The following is a 23549-nucleotide window of genomic DNA, read 5'->3' as shown; positions in this document are numbered from 1 at the left end:
TGGTAGCTATCTTCACTTTTATGCTATCTTAGATCTTTGGGAGGCTGGCCATTCGGCCATGCCTAGACCCTGTTCTTATGTATTTTCAACGGTGGAGTTTCTACACACCATAGATTAAGGGTGTGGAGCTCTGCTGTACCTCGAGTATTAATGCAATTACTATTGTTCTTCCATTCAATTCCGCTTGTTCTTTTACCAAGATATCACTTGTTCTTCAACATGATGATGGTGATGATTGACGCCCATCACCACTCTCACCTATGAACAAGGTGACTGACAACCATTCTTGTTCTACAAGCATTCGAGGCTTAGTGAATATCTCTTGGATTCTTCGGAGTCTTCGTGGTATAGGCAGGACCTGATGGCGGCATTCAAGAGAATCCGGAAGGTCTAAACCTTGTCTGTGGTATTCTGAGTAGGATTCAATGATTGAATGACTGTGACGTGCTTCAAACCTGTAACCTACTGGGCGTTAGTGACAGACGCAAAAGAGTTATTCTATTCCGGTAGGGGAGGGAACCAAACCGGTGATTGGCGGCACTGTGACAGAGTGCTTTGCATTAGCTTTCACTGCGCGGATGGGAGGTAGCTGCTGACAACAGTGAGACCCTACACGAGTTTGCCATGGAAAGGAGTAAGAAAGGATTGGATGAAGGCTGTAGGAAAGCAGAGAGACGGAAGGGAAGGCATCTTCATACACTTGTCTGAAGCTCATACACCAATGATATACATAAGTATCACTATCTTTATCTTCTATGTTATTTTCGTTCATCACCATATATATCTGAGTTTGCCTGACTAAGATTTACAAGATGACCATAGCTTGCTTCAATACTAACAATCTCCGTGGGATCGACCCTTACTCACGTAAGGTTTTATTACTTGGACGACCCAGTGCACTTGCTGGTTAGTTGTGCGAAGTTGTGTAATGCCATGGTATTGAGCGCACCAAGTTTTTGGAGCCATTACCAGGGATTATTTGAGTTGTGAAAAAGTATTGTTCACAATTTCGCCCGACCAAGTTTTTGGCGCCGTTGCCGGGGATTGTTCAAGTTTTGAGCAAGCTTTTGGTAACATCAGTGCCAAGATCCGGCAACAACATCAAGTTTTGGTGTTATTGCCCGGGATTGTTTAGGCTGGACAACTGACGGTTCATCTTGTTGCTTAGATTAGGTGTTTATTTTTTTCGAAATTCTTGAAGGTGAATTCTAGAGTTTCATGATGATTTGTTGAAATCTGGCTGGCTGAGAAGCCATGTCTAATCTGATTGGACCGAGGTTTCAACTTATCACCACAAGAGCTTGTTGACTCTCATCAATTTTGCTCTTGGAGCAGTGATCTGCTAAAGATTTGGCTGACCTTTGGTCATGTCTAGTGTTTTGGACCGAAGCTTTCTTTGAAAGCTTGGCTGGCTGTGAAGCCATGTCTAATTCCTGGACCGGAGTCTTAGACTAGCATTGCACTGATTCCTGGAATTCTCATTAAGAATTTTGATACCGTTTCCCACTTAATTTTCGAAAAATACAAAAAAAAAAATTTTACAAAACCAAAAAGACCAAAAATATTTGATGTTTCTTGCATAAGTTTAGTGTCTCATCCTAAGTTTGGTGTCAAATGCATGTTTTTGTTATAATTTTCGAATCCATGCATATATTTCTTTGTTTTGATCTTTGAATTCTATTGACTTGAAGTATTTTGTGTGTCTCATATGCATTTTCATATTGTTAGTGTCAGTAGTACACAAACTGCTAAGTTTGGTGTCTTGCATGCATTGTTATTTGATTCTTGTCGCATTTTGATTATCAAAAATCCAAAAATATTTTTAATTTGTGTCCTTTCAAGTCAATGATACAAAGAATTGAAGATTCAAAACATGCTGCAGAGGAATTATACAGAAAAAGCTGAGCATTCAAAAATGCCCAGTGAAGAAGGCAGACTGGCGTTTAAACGCCAGCCAGGGTACCTGGTTGGGCGTTTAACGCCCAAAAAGGGTGCATTTTGGGCGTTAAACGCCAGAATGTATACCATTCTGGGCGTTTAACGCCAGGATGGTGCAGGGGGAAGATTTTGTTTTCAAAATCAAATTTTTTTAGTTTTTCAAAATCAAATCTTTTTCAAATCAAATCTTTTCAATCAAATGTTTTCAAAATCAATTTCTTTCCTTTTTAAAAGATACTTACTAACAATTAATGATTTGATTGAACATCACAAGATTGTTACCTTTTCTGTTGAGAAAGGTTTGAATGTTTCAAATCATATCTTTCCTTGTTAGGCAAGTCATTCTTTTTTAAAATCATATCTTTTCAAATGGTTTTCAAATCATATCTTTTAAAAATGTTTTCAAATCATATCTTCTCAATCACATCTTTTTTTAAACTCATAACTTTTCAATCAAATCTTTTTAATCACATCTTTTTCAAAATAAGTTTCAATCAAATCTTTTTAATTTCTAATTTCAAAATCTTTTTCAAAAATCACCTGATTTCTTTTTCACTTTCAATTTTCGAAAATTATCAATCAAATTTTCAAAATGTTTTCAAAATCTTTTAAATGAATTTTCGAAAATTCTCTTCCCTCCTTCCCACATCCTTCTAATTATGGAGTACTACTCCTTCTAAATGCACAATTCGAACATTATCCAATTGAAGTTCGAATTTTCCTTCTCCTTCTTCTTACTAATTCTCTTTTCCTCTGACATTTCAAGGAATCTCTATACTGTGACATAGAGGATTCCACATTTTCTTTTTCTCTACTCTTTCATATGAGCAGGAGCAGAGACAAAGGCATTTTTGTTGAAGCTGATCCTGAACCTGAAAGGACCTTGAAGAGAAAGCTAAGAGAAGTCAAAGCACAACTCTCTTTAGAGGACCTGACCGAATTCTTCAAAGAAGAAGAACCCATGGCAGCCGAAAACAACAACAATGCCAACAATGCAAGGAAGGTGCTGGGTGACTTCACTGCACCTACTCCTGATTTCTATGGGAGAAGCATCTCTATCCCTGCCATTGGAGCAAACAACTTTGAGCTTAAGCCTCAATTAGTTTCTCTAATGCAACAGAATTGCAAGTTCCATGGATTTCCAATGGAAGATCCTCATCAGTTTTTAGCTAAATTCTTGCAAATCTGTGACACAGTCAAGACTAATGGGGTTGACCCTGAAGTCTATAGACTGATGCTATTCCCTTTTGCTGTAAGAGACAGAGCTAGAATATGGTTGGACTCTCAACCTAAAGAAAGCCTGGACTCATGGGAAAAGCTAGTCAATGCCTTCTTGGCAAAGTTCTTTCCACCACAAAGATGGAGTAAGCTTAGAGTGGAAGTCCAAACCTTCAGACAGAAGGATGGAGAATCCCTCTATGAAGCTTGGGAAAGATACAAACAATTAATCAGAAGATGTCCATCTGACATGCTTTCTGAATGGAGCATCATAGGTATTTTCTATGATGGTCTCTCTGAACTATCTAAGATGTCCTTGGATAGCTCTGCAGGAGGATCTCTTCATCTAAAGAAGACGCCTGCAGAAGCTCAAGAATTGATTGAAATGGTTGCAAATAACCAATTCATGTACACTTCTGAAAGAAATCCTGTGAACAATGGGACTAGTCAGAAGAAAGGAGTTCTTGAGATTGACACTCTGAATGCCATTTTGGCCCAGAATAAAATACTGACTCAACAAGTCAATTTGATTTCTCAAAGTCTGTCTGGAATGCAAAATGCACCAAACAGTACTAAGGAAGCTTCATCTGAGGAAGAAGCTTATGATCCTGAGAACCCTTCCATGGAAGAGGTAAATTACCTAGGAGAACCCTATAGTAACACCTATAATTCTTCATGGAGAAATCACCCAAATCTTTCATGGAAGAATCACGAGAGACCTCAACAAGGTTTCAATAACAATGGTGGAAGAAACAGGTTTAACAATGGCAAGCCTTTTCCATCATCTTCTCAGCAACAGACAGAGAGCTCTAAGCAGAATAATTCTGACTTAGCAACCATGGTCTCTGATCTGATCAAAACCACTCAAAGTTTCATGACTGAAACTAGATCTTCCATTAGGAATTTGGAAGGACAAGTGGGTCAGCTGAGCAAGAAAATTACTGAACTTCCTCCAAGCACTCTCCCAAGTAACACTGAAGAAATCCAAAAGGAGAGTGCAAAGCCATAAACATGGCCGAATTCTGGGAGGAAGAAGAGGCAGTGAACGCCACTGAGGAAGGCCTCACTGGACGTCCACTGGCCTCTAATGAGTTCCCCAATGAGGAACCTTGGGAATCTGAGGCTCAGACTGAGACCATAGAGATTCCCTTGGACTTGCTACTGCCTTTCATGAGCTCTGATGAGTATTCTTCCTCTGAAGAGGATGAGTATGTCACTGAAGAGCAAGTTGCTAAATACCTTGGAGCAATCATGAAGCTAAATGACAAGTTATTTGGAAATGAGACTTGGGAAAATGAACCTCCCTTGCTCACCAAAGAACTGGATGACCTGTCTAGGCAGAAACTGCCTCAAAAGAGGCAGGATCCTGGGAAGTTTTCTATACCTTGTACCATAGGCACCATGACCTTCAAAAAGGCCTTGTGTGACTTAGGGTCAAGTGTGAACCTCATGCCCCTCTCTGTAATGGAGAAATTAGGGATCTTAGAGGTACAAGCTGCAAAAATCTCACTAGAAATGGCAGACAACTCAAGAAAACGAGCCCATGGACTTGTAGAGGATGTTCTGGTTAAGATTGAAGGCCATTACATTCCTACTGATTTCATAGTCCTAGAGACTGGGAAGTGCATGGATGAATCCATCATCCTTGGCAGACCCTTCCTAGCCACAGCAAAGGCTGTGATTGATGTTGATAGAGGAGAGTTGATCATTCAAGTGAATGAAGAATCCATGGTGTTTAAGGCCCAAGGATATCCCTCTATCATCATGGAGAAGAAGCATGAAGAGCTTCTCTCAAAACAGAGCCAAGCAGAGCCCCCACAGTCAAACTCTAAGTTTGGTGTTGGGAGGCCACAACCAAAATCTAAGTTTGGTGTTGAAACCCCACATTCAAACTCTAAGTTTGGTGTTGGGAGGTTTCAACAAGGTTCTGAGTGTTTCTGAGGCTCCATGGGAGTCCTCTGTCAAGCTAATGACACTAAAGAAGCGCTTGTTGGGAGGCAACCCAATGTTTTATAATTAATTATTTTCTTTTGTTATTTTATCTTTTTTGTAGGTTGATGATCATAAGAAGTCACAAAAACAATGAAAAAAGCAAAAACAAAATGAAAAACAGGAAGAAAAACAGCACACCCTGGAGGAAGATGCTGCTGGCGTTCAAACGCCAGTCAGCCTAGCAGTTGGGCGTTTAACGCCCAGTCTGGCACCTTTCTGGGCGTTTAACGCCAGAAAAGGGCACCAGACTGGCGTTAAACGCCAGTAAAGGGCAACAACCTGGCGTTAAACGCCAGGAATGGGCACCAGCCCGGCGTTTAACGCCAGAAATGGGGCAAAACGTGGATTTTGATGCCATTTGATGCAAGGATGACTTTTCCTTGACACTACAGGATCTGTGGACCCCACAGGACCCTATTCACCAATCACCTCAACACCTCTTCCCCAAAAACCCCTCACCTATCAAATCCCATCCTTCTCTTCACCACTCACATCCATCCTTCATAAAACCCCACCAACCTCACCCTTCAAATTCAAACCACTTTCCCTCCCAAACCCACCCTCAAATGGCCGAACCTTTACCCCCCTCTCTCCTATAAATACCCTTCTTCAACCCTTCATTTTCACACAACCTAAAGACCACTTCTTCCCCCTTTGGCCGAACACACTACCCTCCCCCTCTTCCTCATTTCTTCTTCTTCTACTCCTTTCTTTCTTCTTTTGCTCGAGGACGAGCAAACATTTTAAGTTTGGTGTGGTAAAAGCGTTGCTTTTTCGTTTTTCCATAACCATTATGGCACCAAAGGCCGGAGAAACCTCTAAAAAGAGGAAAGGGAAAGCAAAAGCTTCCACCTCCGAGTCATGGGAGATGGATAGATTCCTCTCAAAGGTGCATCAAGACCACTTCTATGAAGTTGTGGCCTTGAAGAAGGTGATCCCCGAAGTCCCCTTTTTACTCAAAAAGGGTGAATATCCGGAGATCCGCCATGAGATCCAAAGAAGAGGTTGGGAAGTTCTCACCAACCCCATTCAACAAGTTGGAATCTTGATGGTTCAAGAGTTCTATGCCAATGCATGGATCACAAAGAACCATAACCAAAGTGTGAACCCGAATCCAAAGAATTATATCACTATGGTTCGGGGGAAATACTTGGATTTTAGTCCGGAGAGTGTGAGGGTGGCGTTCAACTTGCCTATGATGCAAGGAGATGAGCATCCTTACACTAGAAGGGTCAACTTTGATCAAAGGTTGGACCAAGTCCTCACAGTCATATGTGAAGAGGGCGCACAATGGAAGCAAGATTCAAGAGGAAAGCCGGTCCAATTGAGAAGGCATGACCTCAAGCCCGTGGCTAGAGGATGGTTAGAGTTCATACAACGCTCAATCATTCCCACTAGCAACCGGTCCGAAGTTACCATAGACCGGGCCATCATGATCCATAGTATCATGATTGGAGAGGAAATAGAGGTTCATGAGGTTATAGCTCAAGAACTCTATAAAGTGGCAGACAAGACCTCCACTGTGGCAAGGTTAGCCTTTCCTCACCTCATTTGTCACCTCTGTTATTTAGTTGGAGTTGACATAGAGGGTGACATCTCCATTGATGAGGACAAGCCCATCACCAAGAAAAGGATGGAATACACAAGAGACCCCTCTCATCAAGAAATCCCTGAGATTCCTCAAGGGATGAACTTTCCTCCACAAAACTATTGGGAGCAACTAAACACCTCCCTAGGAGAATTAAGTTCCAACATGGGACAACTAAGGGTGGAGCATCAAGAACACTCCATTCTCCTCCATGAAATTAGAGAAGATCAAAGAATCATGAGGGAGGAGCAACAAAGACAAGGAAGAGACATTGAGGAGCTCAAGCACTCCATAGGACCTTCAAAAGCAAGGAAGAGCCGCCATCACTAAGGTGGACCCATTCCTTGATTTCCTTGTTCTTTATTCCTTTGTTTTTCGAATTTTATGCTTTATGTTATCCATGTTTGTGTCTTATGATCATTAGTGTCTTAGTGTCTATGCCTTAAAGTTATGAATGTCCTATGAATCCATCACCTTTCTTGAATAAAAATGTGCTTAATTGAAAAAGGAAGAATTGCATGAATTTTGAATTTTATAATAGTTTAATTATTTTGATGTGGTGGCAATATTTTTGTTCTCTGAATGTATGTGTAAACAGTGCATATGTATCTTGAATTTGTGGTTCATGAATGTTGGCTCTTGAAAGAATGATGAAAAAGGAGACATGTTACTGAGGATCTGAAAAATCAATAAAATGATTCTTGAAGCAAGAAAAAGCTATTCAAAAAAAAAAAAAAAAAAAAAGAAAAAAAAACCGAAAAAAAAAAAAAAAATCGAAAAAAAGAAAGAAAAGAAAGAAAAGAAAAGAAATAAAGTTGTGATCCAAGGCAAATAAGAGTGTGCTTAAGAACCCTGGACACCTCTAATTGGGGACTTTAGCAAAGCTGAGTCACAATCTGAAAAGGTTCACCCAATTATGTGTCTGTGGCATGTATGTATCCGGTGGTAATACTGGAAGACAGAGTGCTTTGGGCCACAGCCAAGACTCAATAAATATCTATGTTCAAGAATCATCATACTTTACTAGGAGAATCATTAACACTATCTGGACTCTGAGTTCCTAAAGAAGCCAACCATTCTGAATTTCAAGGGATAGATTGAGATGCCAAAACTGTTCAGAGACAGAAGGTTAAAAGCCCCGCTCATCTAATTAATACTGATCTTCACAGATGTTTTTGGAATTCATTGCATATTCTCTTCTTTTGATCTTATTTGATTTTCAGTTGCTTGAGGACAAGCAACAATTTAAGTTTGGTGTTGTGATGAGCGGATAATTTGTATACTTTTTGGCATTGTTTTTAGTATGTTTTTGATATCTTTTAGTTAGATTTTAGTACATTTTTATTAGTTTTTATTTAAAATTCACTTTTCTGGACTTTACTATGAGTTTGTGTGTTTTTCTGTGATTTCAGGTATTTTCTGGCTGAAATTGAGGGACCTGAGCAAAATCTGATTCAGAGACCAAAAAGGACTGCAGATGCTGTTGGATTCTGACCTCCCTGCACTCGAAGTGGATTTTCTGGAGCTACAGAAGCCCAATTGGCGCGCTCTCAACGGCGTTGGAAAGTAGACATCCAGGGCTTTCCAGCAATATATAATAGTCCATACTTTGTCCAAGATTTGATGGCCCAAACCCGCGAAGCAATCCGGCCTCAGGAATTCCAGCGTTAAACGCCGGAACAGGAATAAAAGTTGGAGTTAAACGCCCAAACTGGCATGGGAGCTGGCGTTTAACTCCAGAAAAGGTCTCTACACGAATTTCCTTGATTGCTCAGCCCAAGCACACACCAAGTGGGCCCGGAAGTGGATTTTTATGTCATTTACTCATTTTTGTACACCTTAGGTTACTAGTTTACTATTAATAGGACCTTTTACTATTGTATTAGTAGACTTTGGTAGCTATCTTCACTTTTATGCTATCTTAGATCTTTGGGAGGCTGGCCATTCGGCCATGCCTAGACCCTGTTCTTATGTATTTTCAACGGTGGAGTTTCTACACACCATAGATTAAGGGTGTGGAGCTCTGCTGTACCTCGAGTATTAATGCAATTACTATTGTTCTTCCATTCAATTCCGCTTGTTCTTTTACCAAGATATCACTTGTTCTTCAACATGATGATGGTGATGATTGACGCCCATCACCACTCTCACCTATGAACAAGGTGACTGACAACCATTCTTGTTCTACAAGCATTTGAGGCTTAGTGAATATCTCTTGGATTCTTCGGAGTCTTCGTGGTATAGGCAGGACCTGATGGCGGCATTCAAGAGAATCCGGAAGGTCTAAACCTTGTCTGTGGTATTCTGAGTAGGATTCAATGATTGAATGACTGTGACGTGCTTCAAACCTGTAACCTACTGGGCGTTAGTGACAGACGCAAAAGAGTTATTCTATTCCGGTAGGGGAGGGAACCAAACCGGTGATTGGCGGCACTGTGACAGAGTGCTTTGCATTAGCTTTCACTGCGCGGATGGGAGGTAGCTGCTGACAACAGTGAGACCCTACACGAGTTTGCCATGGAAAGGAGTAAGAAAGGATTGGATGAAGGCTGTAGGAAAGCAGAGAGACGGAAGGGAAGGCATCTTCATACACTTGTCTGAAGCTCATACACCAATGATATACATAAGTATCACTATCTTTATCTTCTATGTTATTTTCGTTCATCACCATATATATCTGAGTTTGCCTGACTAAGATTTACAAGATGACCATAGCTTGCTTCAATACTAACAATCTCCGTGGGATCGACCCTTACTCACGTAAGGTTTTATTACTTGGACGACCCAGTGCACTTGCTGGTTAGTTGTGCGAAGTTGTGTAATGCCATGGTATTGAGCGCACCAAGTTTTTGGAGCCATTACCAGGGATTATTTGAGTTGTGAAAAAGTATTGTTCACAATTTCGCCCGACCAATAACTATAGCTTGCTTCAGACCACAATCTTCGTGGGATCGACCCTGACTCGCTCAGGTATTACTTGGACGACCCAGTACACTTGCTGGTTCAGCTGTACGAAGCGTGGGGATTCGTGCACCAAGTTTTTGGCGTCGTTGCCGGGGATTGTTTGAGTTTGGACAACTGGCGGATTATCTTGTTCTCTAGATCAGGTATTGTCTTTAATTTTGTTAGAGTCTTTTATGTTATTTTTCTTTTTATGTCGAAAAATCAAAAACCTTTTCAAAATTTTTTTCCCTTTCTTTGTTTAATCTTTGTTTATGGTTTGAGTCTTTTGCTTTTGTTCTTGTGGTAATTTTCGAATTCTTTGAGTCTTTCTTTCAAAAAATTTTTCAAAATTAGTGTCTTTTGTTTGAGTCTTGTGTCAATTTTTAAGTTTGGTGTCTTCTTGTGTCTTTTCTTTAAATTTTCGAAAATTTTGTCTTTGGTTTTCAAAAATTTTAAGTTTGGTGTCTTTTGAATGTTCTTGTATTCTTTGAATTCGCTGAGTTTTGTTCTTGGTGTTCTTCTTGATCTTCAAAGTGTTCTTGTCTTTCTTCTTGTCTTGATCTTAAAATTTTTAAGTTTGGTGTCTCTTTGTATTTTTCTTTAAAAATTTTTGCATAGTAGTGTCATTAGATCTAAAAATTTTAAGTTTGGTGTCTTTTTGTTATTTTTCTCTTTCCTCATTAAATTCAAAAAATAAAAATATCTCCTCTATCTTTGTTTTAATTTAATTTTCAAAAATTTCATTAAAAATTCAGATTTTAATTTCAAAATTTTTATCTTATCTTATATTAGTTTTAAATTTCAAAATTCAAATCTTTTCAAAATCAAATCTTTTCAAAAAATCTTACCTTTTTCAAAATCTTGTCTTATCTTTTTATCTTTCTTCAAAATTCAAAAATCTTATCTTATCTTATTTTAAAATTCAAATTTTAAAATTCAATTTCAAATTTCAAAATTTAAATTTCAAATTTCAAATTTTAAAATCAAACCTTTTCAAAATTCAAATCTTTTTCAAATCTTTATCTTATCTTGTTGACTTTTTCAAAATTCAAAATTCAAATTTTCAAACTTTCAAATTTCAAAATTGAAATTTCAAAATTTAAAATTTAATTTTTAAAATTCAAATTTTAAATTCAAATCTTTTCTAATCTTATATCTTATCTTAATTTCAAATCTTTCTTAATTCGTTACTCATCTTCTCTCTCTTCTTTTTCAAAATTTCCTAACTAATTCTTCTCTCTCTTAATTTTCGAAAATCCTTCCTCTATTTCTCTATCTTCTTTTTAGAAAACCCATCATTTAAATTTCAAATCTTTTTAATTAATTAACTCCTCTTTTTTGAAATAAATAAATAAATAAAATAAAATAAAAAATATTTTAATTCTTGTTTATCTTTTCTACTTCTATTTATTTGAACTCTTCTTCTACTTCTTCTATCTTCAATCTTCTATCTTCCTCTTCTTTCTTCACATCTCACTAGGAGCTCTCTATACTCAAATCAGACATAGAAGCTTCCTTTCTTTCTTTTTTTTTTTCTTCTTTTCTTGTTTATGACCAGAAACAAGGATAAAGAACATCTCTTTAATCTTGATCCTGAACCTGAAAGGACTTTAAGGAGGAGCTTACAACAAATTAAAGCACAACACTCTAGAAGAAACCTTTCAAAAAATTTTGAACAAGAAGCTGAAGACATGGCCGAACCTGAAGGAGAGGCAAGAAAGGTTGTTGGTGACTTCACCGTGCCTACCTTTGATTTTTATGGCAGAAGCATCTCTGTACTTGCCATTGGAGCTAACAATTTTAAGCTTAAGCCTTAGTTAGTCTCTCTTCTACAACAGAATTGCAAGTTTCATGGACTTTCACTGGAAGATCCACATCAGTTCCTAGCTGAATTCTTGCAAATCTATGATACTGTTAAGACCAATAGAGTGAATCCTGAGGTCTACAAGCTTATGCTCTTTCCCTTTGCTGTAATAAACAGAGCTAAGATATGGTTGGATTCTCAACCAAAAGAGAGCCTAGACTCTTGGGAAAAACTGGTCAATGCTTTCTTGGCTAAATTCTTTCCCCTTCAAAGGATGAGCGAAATCAGAGTGGAAGTTCAAACCTTCAGACAAAGAGAAGGTGAATCCTTCTATGAAGCTTGAGAAAGATACAAGCAACTGATCAGGAGGTGTCCTCCTGACATGCTCTCAGAATGGTCTATCCTAGGAATTTTCTATGATGGTCTGTCTGAGATGTCCAAAATATCATTGAATAGCTCTATAGGTGAATCACTCCACTTGAAGAAAACGCCTGCAGAAGCAAGAGAACTCATTGCAAACAACCAATTCATGTACACTTCTAAGAGAAATCTTGTAAATAATGGGATCCCTCAAAAGAAAGGAGTTCTTGAAGTTGACACTCTGAATGCCATATTGGCTCAGAACAAGATCTTGACCCAGCAGGTCAATATGATCTCTCAGTATTTGACTGGAATGCAAACTGCAACTAGCAGTACTCAGGAAGCTTATGATCCTGATCAACCCACCATGGAGGAGGTGAATTACATGGGAGAACCCTATGGAAACACCTACAATCCTTCATGGAGGAATCATCCTAACCTCTCATGGAAGGATCAACAAAAACCTCAGCAAAGTTTCAATAATAATAAAGGTGGAAGGAACCAGAATAGGTTCAACAACAGGCCACCATTCCCATCTTCTCAAGGGAATACGGAGACTCCTAAGCAGAGCCTTTTTGACTTGATTACTATAGTCTCCAACCTCTCTAAGACCAGTCATAGTTTCATAACTGAAACAAGGTCCTCCATCAGAATTTGGAGGTACAAGTTAGCTAACTGAGTAAGAGGATCCTTGATACTCCTCCTGACACTCTTCCTGGTAACACTGAAGTAAACCCAAGAGAAGAGTGCAAGGCCATCACCATAGAGGTAGAGGCTGAATCTGGAGAGACTGGGAAGGCATTGAATGCCAGTGAGGAAGATCTCACTGGGCATTCAACGCCTAACTAGGCAGCAAAGCTGGCGCTCAATGCCAGTGAGAAAGACCTCACTGGGCATTCAACGCCCATCCTGGCAGCAGAGTTGGCGTTGAACGTCAGCCAAGAAACATTGGTTGGGCGTTCAACGCCCAAACAAGCAGGAAAGTTGGCACTGAATGCCAGTGAGTAAGCCCTCACTGGGCGTTCAACGCCCCAACTGATAGGGAAGCTGGCGTTGAACGCCATCCAGGAGATCCCTGCTAGGCGTTCAACGCTCAAAATGGTAAGGAAAATGGTGTTTAACGCCAGTAAGGGTATATAGCATAGGCGTTCAACGCCCAAAGAGTGATCAGAGCTGGCGTTGAACGCTAGTAAAGGCACACTCTCTGAGTGCTCAATACCCACTTAAGAAAGCCCTATCCAAGAACTAAAGGAAGTTAATGCTCACATAGAGACCATAGAGGTTCCCTTACATACACTTATACAATGCATGAGTTCTGATGGCTACTCATCCGCTGATGAGGATGAAGACACTAGGGAAGAGCAAGTTGCTTGGTACATAGGAGCTCTCATGAAGCTGAATGCCAAGCTATTTGGTACAAAGCCTTTGGAGAAAGAACCTCTACTTATTACCAAAGAACTCAATGCTTTGGTTTAGCAGAAGCTCCCTTAGAAGCTTCCGGATTTTGGACGCTTCTTGATTCCTTGCACCATAGGCACCATGACCTTTGAGAAGGCTATGTGTGACCTAGGGTCAAGTATAAACCTCATGACACTCTCTGTAATGGAGAAGCTGGGAATCTTTGAGGTACAAGCTACAAACATCTCACTAGAGATGGTAAACAAGTCAATGAAGAAGTCATATAGCTTAGTAGAGGATGTCTTGGTAAAGGTTGAAGACCACTACATCCCTGCAAATTTCATAGTCTTGGACATACGAGAGGATCAGGATGAATCCATCATCCTTGGAAGACCTTTTCTAGCTACTGCAAATGCCATGATTAATATGGCAAAGGGAGAAATGGTTTTCCAACTAGGAGAGGACTACTGATGAGCGGATATTTTATACGCTTTTTGGGGGTAATTTCATGTAGATTTTAGCATGTTTTAATTGGTTTTTAGTTAAATGTTATTAGTTTTTAGGCAAAAATCATATTTCTGGACTTTACTATGAGTGTGTGTATTTTTCTGTGATTTCAGGTATTTTCTGGCTGAAATTGAGGAAGCTGAGCAAAAATCTGACTTAGGCTGAAAAAGGACTGCTGATGTTGTTGGATCCTGACCTCCCTGCACTCGAAATGGATTTTTTGGAGCTACAGGAGTCCAATTGGCGCGCTCTCAACGGCGTTGGAAAGTAGACATCCAGGGCTTTCCAGCAATATATAATAGTCCATACTTTTCGTGAAGATAGATGATGTAACTTGGCGTTAAACGCCAAGTACATGCTGCTGTCTGGAGTTAAACGCCAGAAACACGTCATGATCCGGAGTTGAACGCCCAAAACACGTCATAACTTGGAGTTCAACTTCAAGAAAAGCCTCTACTCGTGGATAGCTTTAGTCTCAGCCCCAGCACACACCAAGTGGGCCCCAGAAGTGGATTTCTGCACCAATTATCTTAGTTTACTCATATTCTGTAAACCTAGGTTACTACTTTATTATTTAAACAACTTTTAGAGAATTATTTTGTACCTCATGACATTTTCAGATCTGAATTACATACTTTTTGACGGCATGAGTCTCTAAACTCCATTGTTGGGGTGAGGAGCTCTGCAGCATCTCGATGAATTAATACAATTCCTTTATTTTCCATTCAAACACGCTTGTTCTCATCTAAGATGTTCATTCGCGCTTAATTATGGAGAAGGTGATGATCCGTGACACTCATCACCTTCCTCAATCCATGAACGTGTGCCTGACAACCACCTCCGTTCTACATCAGATTGAATGAGTATCTCTTAGATTCCTTAATCAGAATCTTTGTGGTATAAGCCGGATTGATGGCGGCATTCATGAGAATCCGGAAAGTCTAAACCTTGTCTGTGGTATTCCGAGTAGGATTCTGGGATTGAATGACCGTGACGAGCTTCAAACTCCTGAAGGCTGGGCGTTAGTGACAAACGCAAAAGAATCAATGGATTCTATTCCAACCTGATTGAGAACCGACAGATGATTAGCCGTGCTGTGACAGAGCATAGGAATATTTTCACTGAGAGGATGGGAAGTAGCCATTGACAACGGTGACACCCTACATAGAGCTTGCCATGGAAGGGACTTTGCGTGTGGAAAAGGATTTCAAGGAAGAGTTGAAGTTCAGAGGACAAAGCATCTCCAAAACTCCAACATATTTCTCATTACTGCACAACAAGTAACGCTTTTATTCTCTTTTATTTTTCCAATCTAATAATTCCAACTGATAATTTTAATTAATATCCTGACTAAGATTAATAAAATAAATATAGTTCGTTTCAACAAAAATAATCTCCGTGGGATCGACCCTTACTCACGTAAGGTATTACTTGGACGACCCAGTGCACTTGCTGGTTAGTTGTGCGGATTGTAAAAAGTGTGATTGCAATTTCGTGCACCAAGTTTTTGGCGCCGTTGCCGGGGATTGTTGAGTTTGAACAACTAAAGGTTTATTTTATTTCTTAGATTAGGAATAATTTATTTTTATTGTTATAGAGTCATTAAATCTTGATAGGATAGTTTCTTTTCAAAAATTTCTTTTCAAAATTTATTATTTTTCTTAATTAATTGTCAATTTTTCGTGAGTCTAGTGTCTTGTTCTAAGTTTGGTGTCAATTGCATGCTTTTCCTTGTCTCTTAATTTTTTTTCGAATTGCATGTTCTTGTTTTTCCTTGATCTTCAAGTTGTTCTTGTTTATCTTTCTTGTTGATCTTGAGTTTTTCTTATTTTGTGTCTTTTCTTGTTTCACTTGTGTTCTTTTTAAAGCATTAATTTTCCAAAAGGAATATACCTATTCAGAACAAGTGTTACATTTACTCCCAATTGGCTAGAGTATTGTTTTATATTCTTGATGATTGGGCACCAGTTCTTTTGAAAATCTTTTTCAAAAATAATCTTTCTTGATTTAATCTTGTGCCAAACTCTAAGTTTGGTGTTTTCTTGTTAATTTTAATATAATTTTTGAAAATTTGTCTTGGTTTTCTAAAAATTTTAAGTTTGGTGTTCTTTCTTTTGTTCTTGGTGTTCTTGTGAATCTTCAAGGTGTTCTTGAGTCTTTCTTGTGTTTTGATCTTAAAATTTTTAAGTTTGGTGTTCCTTGGTGTTTTCCCTCCAAAATTTTCAAAAATAAGGAACATTGGATCTAAAAATTTTAAATCTTGTGTCTTTTGCATATTTTTCTCTTTCATCATAAAATTCAAAATTCAAAAAATATATACTTTCTAACTAATTTTGAACTACATTTTTCGAAAATTTTATATAAAAATTCAATTTTCAATTTCAAAATATTTCTAATTTCTTTTATTTATTTCGTTTTTATTTTATTTTATAAAAAATTAATTTTTATAAAATAAATAATATCAACATATATACCATCTCTTTTATTCCATCATGGAACTAAGTGGGAATGAACAGTCCAGGAGGACTCTGGGGTCATATGCTAACCCCACTATTGCTTCATATGGGAGTAGTATCTGTATACCCTCCATTGGAGTTAGTAGCTTTGAGTTGAATCCTCAGCTCATTATCATGGTGCAGCAAAACTGTCAGTATTCTGGTCTTCCACATGAAGAATCCACAGAGTTTCTGGCACAATTTTTGCAAATTGCTGACACAGTACATGATAAGGAAGTGGATCAGGATGTCTACAGATTATTACTGTTTCCATTTGCTGTAAAAGATCAAGCTAAGAGGTGGTTAAATAACCAGCCTAAGAACAACATAAAAACATAGAAGCAGCTGTCAGAAAAATTCCTGAATCACTATTTCCTTCCAAAACGGATGACACAGCTAAGGCTAAGCATCCAAGGCTTCAAACAAGGAGATAATGAATCTCTTTATGATGCCTGGGAGAGATACAGAGAGATGCTAAGAAAATGCCCCTCTGAAATGTTTTCAGAATGGGTACAATTAGACATCTTCTACTATGGGCTTACAGAAAAAGCTCAGATTTCTCTAGACCACTCAGCTGGTGGATCTATACATATGAGAAAAACAATTGAAGAAGCTCAAGAGCTTATTGATACAGTTACCAGAAATCAACATCTGTACCTAAGTAGTGAATCTTCCATGAAAGAAGAAGCTAAAACAGTAATTGTTGAACTCAGTTCGGTGGATCAGGCTAATGAATTCAATCAGCAATTAGACTTTCTAACTCAGCAGCTAGCCGAATTCAAGGAAATATTACAGGAAACAAGAATGGCTAACAGGAATATGAAAGTACAATTAAAGCAGACAGAAAAGCAACTGTCAAAACAAATAGCAGAAGAATGCCAAGCAGTTCAATTAAGAAGTGGCAAAACATTAAATACCTCACTTCAAAGCAGCAGGAAACCAAGAAATGAACAAATGGTTACTCAAAATCCCTCTGAGGACAGTCAGAGCCCAGAGAGGAATAAAGCTGGCGCTGAACGCCCAGACCATGCTCATTCCTGGCGTTCAACGCCAGAAACAAGAATGAATCCGGCGTTGAACGCCCAAAGGGAGCATGGTTCTGGCGTTCAAACGGCAGTAACAAACAAGGAGGTGGCGTCTAACGCCACTCCAGCTTCCACCCCTGGCATTCAAATGCCAGTGGGGGATCAGTCACATACAAGTGCTGATGACAACCCTTCTAAAAAAGCTTCCCAACTGGTGCGCGAAATTGTGATCACTACACAACTTTGCACAACTAACCAGCAAGTGCACTGGGTCGTCCAAGTAATACCTTACGCGAGTAAGGGTCGATCCCACGGAGATTGTTGGTATGAAGCAAGCTATGGTCACCTTGTAAATCTTAGTCAGGCAGACTCAAATGGGTATAGTGATATACGAATAAAGCATAAAGATAAAGATAGAGGTACTTATGTAATTCATTGGTAGGAACTTCAGATAAGCGTATGAAGATGCCTTCCCTTCCGTCTCTCTGCTTTCTTACTGTCTTCATCCAATCCTTCTTACTCCTTTCCATGGCAAGCTTATGTAGGGTTTCACCGTTGTCAGTGGCTACCTCCCATCCTCTCAGTGAAAATGTTCCTATGCTCTGTCACAGCATATGGCTAATCAGCTGTCGGTTCTCGGTCAGGCCGGAATAGAATCCAGTGATTCTTTTGCGTCTGTCACTAACGCCCCGCCTGCTAGGAGTTTGAAGCACGTCACAGTCATTCAATCATTGAATCCTACTCAGAATACCACAGACAAGGTTTAGACCTTCCGGATTCTCTTGAATGCCGCCATCTGTTCTCGCCTATACCACGAAGACTCTGATCTCACGGAATGGCTGGCTCGTTTGTCAGGCGAGCTCTCGGTTGTCAGGCGATCAACCATGCATCGTGTATCAGGAATCCAAGAGATATTCACTAGAGCCTTGGTTGCTTGTAGAACAAAAGTGGTTGTCAGTCACCTTGTTCATAGGTGAGAATAATGATGAGTGTCACGGATCATCACATTCATCAGGTTGAAGAACAAGTGATATCTTGGACAAAGAACAAGCGGAATTGAATAGAAGAACAATAGTAATTGCATTAATACTCGAGGTACAGCAGAGCTCCACACCTTAATCTATGATGTGTAGAAACTCCACCGTTGAAAATACATAAGAACAAGGTCTAGGCATGGCCGTGAGGCCAGCCTCCCAATGATCTAAGAACTAGATGTCCAAAGATAAAAAATACAATAGTAAAAGGTCCTACTTATAGAAAACTAGTAGCCTAGGGTGTACAGAGATGAGTAAATGACATAAAAATCCACTTCCGGGCCCACTTGGTGTGTGCTTGGGCTGAGAAATGAAGAAATTTCGTGTAGAGACTCTTCTTGGAGTTAAACGCCAGCTTTTATGCCAGTTTGGGCGTTTAACTCCCATTTTGGTGCCAGTTCCGGCGTTTAACGCTGGAATTCCTGAGGGTGACTTTGAACGCCGGTTTGGGCCATCAAATCTTAGGAAAAGTATGGACTATCATATATTGCTGAAAAGCCCAGGATGTCTACTTTCCAACGCTGTTGAGAGCGCGCCAATTGGGCTTCTGTAGCTCCAGAAAATCCACTTCGAGTGCAGGGAGGTCAGAATCCAACAGCATCTGCAGTCCTTTTCAGTCTCTGGATCAGATTTTTGCTCAGGTCCCTCAATTTCAGCCAGAAAATACCTGAAATCACAGAAAAACACGCAAACTCATAGTAAAGTCCAGAAAAGTGAATTTTAACTAAAAACTAATAAAAATATACTAAAAACTAACTAGATCATACTAAAAACATACTAAAAACAATGCCAAAAAGGGTACAAATTATCCGCTCATCACAACACCAAACTTAAATTGTTGCTTGTCCTCAAGCAACTGAAAATCAAATAAGATAAAAAGAAGAGAATATACTATAGACTCCAAATTATCAATAAAACTTAGCTCCAAATTAGATGAGCGGGACTAGTAACTTTTTGCCTCCGAACAGTTTTGACATCTCACTTTATCCTTTGAAATTCAGAATGATTGGCTTCTTTAGGAACTCAGAATCCAGATAGTGTTATTGATTCTCCTAGTTAAGTATGATGATTCTTGAACACAGCTACTTTATGAGTCTTGGCCGTGGCCCAAAGCACTCTGTCTTCCAGTATTACCACCGGATACATACATGCCACAGACACATAATTGGGTGAACCTTTTCAGATTGTGACTCAGCTTTGCTAGAGTCCCCAATTAGAGGTGTCCAGGGTTCTTAAGCACACTCTTTTTGCCTTGGATCACAACTTTATTTCTTTCTTTTTCTTTCTTTTTCTCTTTCCCTTTTTTTTTCGGTTTTTTTTTCCGCCTCTTTTTTTTTTTGTATTCACTGCTTTTTCTTGCTTCAAGAATCATTTTTAATGATTTTTCAGATCCTCAGTAACATGTCTCCTTTTTCATCATTCTTTCAAGAGCTAACAACTTTAACATTTATGAACAACAAATTCAAAAGACATATGCACTGTTTAAGCATACATTCAGAGAACAAAAGCATTGCCACCACATCAAACTAATTAAGCTAGTTTTAAAGATGAATTCGAAATCCTGTACTTCTTGTTCTTTTGTGATAAAAACAGTTTTCATTTAAGAAAGTTGATGGATTCATAGGACATTCATAACTTTAAGGCATAGACACTAAGACACTAATGATCATAAGACACAAACATAGACAAACATAAGCATGAAATTTCGAAAAATAGGAAAATAAAGAACAAGGAGATTAAAGAACGGGTCCACCTTAGTGATGGCGGCTTGTTCTTCCTCTTGAAGGTCCTATGGAGTGCTTGAGCTCCTCAATGTCTCTTCCTTGCCTTTGTTGCTCCTCTCTCATGATTCTTTGATCTTTTCCAATTTCATGGAGGAGGATGGAATGTTCTTGGTGCTCCACCCTTAGTTGTCCCATGTTGGAACTTAATTCTCCTAGGGAGGTGTTTAGTTGCTCCCAATAGTCTTGTGGAGGAAAGTGCATCCCTTGAGACATCTCAGGGATCTCATGATGAGAGGGGTCTCTTGTTTGCTCCATCCTTTTCTTAGTGATGGGCTTGAGGTCATGCCTTCTCAGTTGAACTGGCTTCCCTCTTGAATCTCTCTTTCATTGAGCGCCCTCTTCATAAATATCTATGAGGACTTGGTCCAACCTTTGATCAAAGTTGACCCTTCTTCATGGCCACAACTTCATAGAAGTGGTCTTGATGCACCCTTGAGATGAATCTCTCCATCTCCCATGACTCGGAGGTGAAAGCTTTTGCCTTCCCTTTCCTCTTTTTAGAGGTTTTTCCGGCCTTGGATGCCATAAATGGTTATGGAAAAACAAAAAGCAATGCTTTTACCACACCAAACTTAAAAGGTTTGCTCGTCCTCGAGCAAAAGAAGAAAGAAGAGAGTAGAAGAAGAAGAAATGAGGAAGAAGGGAATGGCTTTTGTGTTCGGCCAAAGAGGGGGAGAAGTGGTGTTTAGGTTGTGTGAAAATGAAGGGGTGAAGAAGGGTATATATAGGAGAGGGGGGGTCATGGTTCGGCCATTGATGGGTGGGTTTGGGGGGGCAAGTGGTTTGAATTTGAATGGTGAGGTAGGTGGGGTTTTATGGAGGATGGATGTGAGTGGTAAAGAGAAAGATGGGATTTGATAGGTGAAGGGTTTTTGGGGAAGAGGAGTTGAGGTGATTGGTGAATGGGTGAAGAAGAGAGAGAGAGTGGTGGGGTTGGTGGGGATCCTGTGGGGTCCACAGATCCTGTGGTGTCAAGGAAAAGTCATCCCTGCACCAAATGGCATTCAAAATCACGTTTTGAGCCATTTCTGGCGTTAAACGCCGGGCTGGTGCCCATTCCTGGCGTTTAACGCCAGGTTCTTGCCCTTTTCTGGCGTTTAACGCCAGTCTGGTGCCCCTTTCTGGCGTTAAACGCCCAGAATGGTGCCAGACTGGGCGTTAAACGCCCAATTGCTAGCCTCACTGGCATTTAAACACCAGTGGGTTCTTCCTCCAGGGTGTGCTATTTTTCTTCCTGTTTTTCATTCTGTTTTTGCTTTTTCAATTGATTTTGTGTCTTCTTATGATCATCAACCTACAAAAAACATAAAATAATAAAAGAAAATAGATAAAATATAACATTGGGTTGCCTCCCAACAAGCGCTTCTTTAATGTCAGTAGCTTGACAGATGGCTCTCATGGAGCCTCACATTTTCTCAGAGCAATGTTGGAACCTCCCAACACCAAACTTAGAGTTTGAATGTGGGGGTTCAACATCAAACTTAGAGTTTGGTTGTGGCCTCCCAACACCAAACTTAGAGTTTGACTGTGGGGGCTCTGTTTGACTCTGATTTGAGAGAAGCTTTTCATGCTTCCTCTCCATGATGACAGAGGGATATCCTTGAGCCTTAAACACAAAGGATTCTTCATTCACTTGAATGATCAACTCTCCTCTATCAACATCAATCACAGCCTTTGCTGTGGCTAGGAAGGGTCTGCCAAGGATGATGGTTTCATCCATGCACTTCCCAGTCTCTAGGACTATGAAATCAGCAGGGATGTAATGGTCTTCAATCTTCACCAAAACACCCTCTACAAGTCCATGAGCTTGTTTTCTTGAGTTGTCTGCCATCTCTAATGAGATTCTTGCAGCTTGCACCTCAAAGATCCCTAGCTTCTCCATTACAGAGAGAGGCATGAGGTTTACACTTGACCCTAAGTCACACAGTGCCGTCTTGAAGGTCATGGTGCCTATGGTACAAGGTATTGAAAACTTCTCAGGATCTTGTCTCTTTTGAGGTAATTTCTGCCTAGACAAGTCATCCAGTTCTTTGGTGAGCAAAGGAGGTTCATTCTCCCAAGTCTCATTTCCAAATAACTTGTCATTTAGCTTCATGATTGCTCCAAGATATTTAGCAACTTGCTCTTCAGTGACATACTCATCCTCTTCAGAGGAAGAATACTCATCAGAGCTCATGAAAGGCAGAAGTAAGTCCAATAGAATCTCTATGGTCTCATTTTGAGCCTCAGATTCCCATGGTTCCTCATTGGGGAACTCAATGGAGGTCAGTGCACGCCTATTGAGGTCTTCCTCAGTGGCGTTCACTTCCTCTCCTTCCTCTCCAAATTCGGCCATGTTGATGGCCTTGCACTCTCCTTTTGGATTTTCTTCTGTATTGCTTGGGAGAGTACTTGGAGGGAGTTCAGTAACTTTTCTGCTCAGCTGTCCCACTTGTGCCTCCAAATTCCTAATAGAGGACCTTGTTTCAGTCATGAAGCTTTGAGTGGTTTTGATTAGATCAGAGACCATAGTTGCTAAGGCAGAGGGGTTCTGCTTAGAATTCTCTGTCTGTTGCTGAGAAGATGATGGAAAAGGCTTGCCATTGCTAAACCTGTTTCTTCCACCATTATTGTTGTTAAAACCTTGTTGAGGTCTTTCTTGATTCTTCCATGAGAAATTTGGGTGATTTCTCCATGAAGAATTATAGGTGTTTCCATAGGGTTTTCCTAGGTAATTCACCTCTTCCATTGAAGGGTTCTCAGGATCATAGGCTTCTTCTTTAGATGAAGCATCCTTAGTACTGCTTGGTGCACTTTGCATTCCAGACAGACTTTGAGAAATCAAATTGACTTGTTGAGTCAATATCTTGTTCTGAGCCAAAATGGCATTCAGAGTATCAATCTCAAGAACTCCTTTCTTCTGATTAGTCCCATGTTCACAGGATTCCTTTCAGAAGTGTACATGAATTGGTTATTTGCAACCATTTCAATTAGCTCTTGAGCTTCTGTAGGCGTCTTCTTCAAATGAAGAGATCCTCCAGCAGAGCTATCCAAAGACATCTTGGATAGTTCAGAGAGACCATCATAGAAAATACCTATGATGCTCCATTCAGAAAGCATGTCAGAAGGACATTTTCTGATCAATTGTTTGTATCTTTCCCAAGCTTCATAGAGGGATTCTCCATCCTTCTGTCTGAAGGTTTGGACTTCCACTCTAAGCTTACTCAATTTTTGAGGTGGAAAGAACTTTGCCAAGAAGGCATTGACTAGCTTTTCCCATGAGTCCAGGCTTTCTTTAGGTTGTGAGTCCAACCATGTCCTAGCTCTGTCTCTTACAGCAAAAGGGAATAGCATAAGTCTGTAGACCTCAGGGTCAACCCCATGAGTCTTGACAGTGTCACAGATTTGCAAGAATTCAGCTAAAAACTGATGAGGATCTTCCAATGGAAGTCCATGGAACTTGCAATTCTGTTGCATTAGAGAA

General features: G+C 39.6%; 2 non-coding genes across 2 annotated transcripts; one reads left to right on the top strand and one right to left on the bottom strand.

Moving 5' to 3' along the window:
• Positions 1-3304: 3304 nt before the first annotated feature.
• LOC130942387 (small nucleolar RNA R71) lies at positions 3305-3408 on the bottom strand. The gene has a single exon (XR_009070958.1). It is a non-coding gene; the product is annotated as a small nucleolar RNA R71 (small nucleolar RNA).
• Positions 3409-23179: 19771 nt separating this feature from the next.
• On the top strand, positions 23180-23287 carry LOC130942894 (small nucleolar RNA R71). Its single transcript, XR_009071441.1, has one exon. It is a non-coding gene; the product is annotated as a small nucleolar RNA R71 (small nucleolar RNA).
• Positions 23288-23549: the final 262 nt, after the last annotated feature.

The sequence above is a fragment of the Arachis stenosperma genome, chromosome 7 (assembly GCF_014773155.1).
Source record: "Arachis stenosperma cultivar V10309 chromosome 7, arast.V10309.gnm1.PFL2, whole genome shotgun sequence".
Lineage (NCBI taxonomy): Eukaryota > Viridiplantae > Streptophyta > Magnoliopsida > Fabales > Fabaceae > Arachis > Arachis stenosperma.
This window is presented reverse-complemented; position numbering and strand designations above follow the sequence as displayed.